At 42.7% G+C, this 2,825-nt stretch overlaps 1 long non-coding RNA gene across 1 annotated transcript; it reads right to left on the bottom strand.

Annotated features, from left to right (window-relative positions):
* Positions 1 to 209: 209 nt before the first annotated feature.
* LOC307042097 lies at positions 210 to 1,512 on the bottom strand. The gene is made up of 3 exons (XR_013808998.1): positions 1,332 to 1,512; positions 1,189 to 1,254; positions 210 to 1,103 (listed from the first exon to the last, which is right to left on the bottom strand). It is a non-coding gene; the product is annotated as an uncharacterized lncRNA (long non-coding RNA).
* Between the last annotated feature and the right edge of the window lie 1,313 nt (positions 1,513 to 2,825).

Raw genomic sequence — 2,825 nt, 5'->3', positions numbered from 1 at the left:
CAGCGTTCTCACAGTCATAAATCCCCCTATCAGGCCATAAAACTGACACTAAAGTGCTGGAGCACATTCCTTAAAGGAGATAACAGAATATTGGTTGGTTATTAACATCAACAGGCAATAAGGTTAAATATAAAGCAGTAAAGACAGAATTATTCCCTCACAGTATACTCTTATCGGTTCTTTTGGAGAAAAAAAAAAGGTAAACTAACTTGTGAACAAAACTAACATTGCTTTTTATTTAAATTAAATACATAATATTTCACATCAAAAGAAACAACAATGTTTGAACAAATTGTGACGGTGTGGTGTAGGTAAGGGTTTGTGTTGCCAACAACGGCACCTAAGGGAGTTTCACCCCTAGGAACTCACTATTGATTATAAAAGATTTAACCCACAAGGAACACAGGTTCGTTTTACATAACGGGCCAGAGACAGTTTCAGTTACAGTTAACCAATTACTTTATTTTATAAAAATCAATTAACTATTCTAAAAACACCATATAAATATAATACAATCAGCAAAAAGTTCATACTGGGGCATAGGAGGTACAAGACAGGGCTGGGGCTTACCAGGCGGCAATAAATAAATAGGGGGAAGGGTCCAACTCAAAACCACCCGTGACAATAGGACTCGTGAAGAACACCACCACCAGGCACTGGGGTTCAGGGGTTGCCGCCTCAGGCCCACAGCACCTGTCTGACAAGAGGAAGACGTTTAAAACCTCCACACAGTATTACACTTAAATAAACAACTAAATAAATAACCAAACAAATACAACCAAATGAATTAACTTATCCAAATAAAGTCTGTACGCAATGGTCAATGTTATACGAGGAAAACACTAGTATATAAACTAAATTAACAAAATAAAATAACAAAACCAAAATAACAGTTTCTCAAAATAAACAGTGAGTTGTATCCGTGAGAATTGGTCGGCGAGTTCCCGGAGAGCCCGAACCGCTTCAGAGTCCAGAAGGGGGGGGGGGGGGGGGGGGAAGGTGCTCGCAAAGCAACGGCAAGTTTATCCCAGCAGTGAGTCACTGCAAAAAGCCAAAACAGCAGGACCAGTTGTCCGAAGGTGGGCCTAACAATTAATAGCACCCTGAAAAGAGCACAGGTACATATTATTTAGAGGCCAAATAAACACATGGATGTCAATAACTGAATTTACAGGTTCCCATACACACAATCTATTCAGCCACAGCACCCGAGCCGTCAGGGGAGAGAGGTGCACAGGCCATGGCAAAATCCCGCTGCAGCAATAAATATAATAAGATAAGCCTGGAGCCAAGTGTCAGGTGATAAAGGGAGGCAGACAACGGCAACTCACCAGGTGATAACAACACTGCGCCCAGGGGAGTCTTCAGCGGAGCAATTTCTCCGACACCGCACCGGCAGTGAGATGCGCTGTCCGGATGCAAGTGTTGCGAAACGGCTGCCACAACAATTCATTATGGCCACGCCGTGCTCCAGCCACCAGCGAAGGAGTTGACAGGTGAGTCATGAGCTACGCCACACCCCTGTATTTATACTTCCGGCACAGCCCAGTAGTGACAAATGCGCATGGCACAGTGCCGTGCAGCGGTACGGAGGGAGAAGACCTCCTGTCACAAAATCGTATTAAATAATCTGATGACAGAATTGTAAACAGAATAGCTGAAAATGTAACAAAATAAATAACTCAGTTACCTCTAATCATTAACCCATGTTTGTATAATTGAGTTAACTCTGTGTCTTGCTGCTAGCATACATGGCCTGACGTGGAAACGTTACTCGTGGACGGGGCTACAGAGCTACTAGAAAGACAGTCGAACCGGGTGCCTTTCTCCGTCTGAATGTGGTGCACTTTTGCTAAATGTTTAGACAAATTGCTTGTGCGCCCTTACATGCTAAACTCTTATAGCACTCTTGGCAACGAGCATTGTCCACATCGAGACGGGTAAAGTTTAACCCCACCTCGGAGCGCGTTTTCTCTGCCATCTCCTCCGTGTGTGTGTATGTGTGTAGCAGCTGCGTGTGTGTAAACTTCCCCGCCCCCTCGCAAGCAGGCAGGGGAGAGAGATCTCTCGCCTGGATTGGAAAGATCGAAAATACTAAAAAGACGCATTTTGCACGCTTTTTGCATATTAGAAACGGAGCTGGCGACACTAAAACTGCAATATAATGCTTGTGTAGCAATAATACATATACGTATATTTTTTCATGGGCGTAGGAAGGATCCTGAATGGGGGATCCCCCCCACGAAAAAAAAAAATGTATTTCCTTTATTCTGGTGCATTTTAACAGATGGTTTGATACTTTTATATGGCTATACTAGCATGAGGAAAATGATGGGTACATTTTGTAATTTCATCCAGTAGTAAAGAAAGGAAACAAATTTGATTATTAATTCAGAGCTGTCTTTGAATTAATAAAAAGCAGTTTAAATGCCCATTTTTTTTACATGTATATAAATATTTGTGAGTGCATTGAGAGATATTGTTGTGGAGAGTCATTTAGCCGTTTTGTACGGTTCTCCAAAAAGTAAAGTGTTACTTTGTGAGTGTGGAGGAATGCGAGGGGAGTTGACAGGGGACTCTACCCGCCTTATGGGGCACTATTCCCGGATACATTTCAACACTTTTAGCCGTTTTGTACGGTTCTCCAAAAAGTAAAGTGTTACTTTGTGAGTGTGGAGGAATGCGAGGGGAGTTGACAGGGGACTCTACCCGCCTTATGGGGCACTATTCTCGGATACATTTCAACACTTTTAGCCGTTTTGTACGGTTCTCCAAAAAGTAAAGTGTTACTTTGTGAGTGTGGAGGAATGCGAGGGGAGTTGAAA

This window comes from Notothenia rossii, assembly GCF_949606895.1.
Source record: "Notothenia rossii genome assembly, chromosome: 5".
NCBI classification, from domain to species: domain Eukaryota; kingdom Metazoa; phylum Chordata; class Actinopteri; order Perciformes; family Nototheniidae; genus Notothenia; species Notothenia rossii.
The sequence above is the reverse complement of the archived record's forward strand: the minus strand, read 5'-3'. Positions and strand labels throughout refer to the sequence as shown.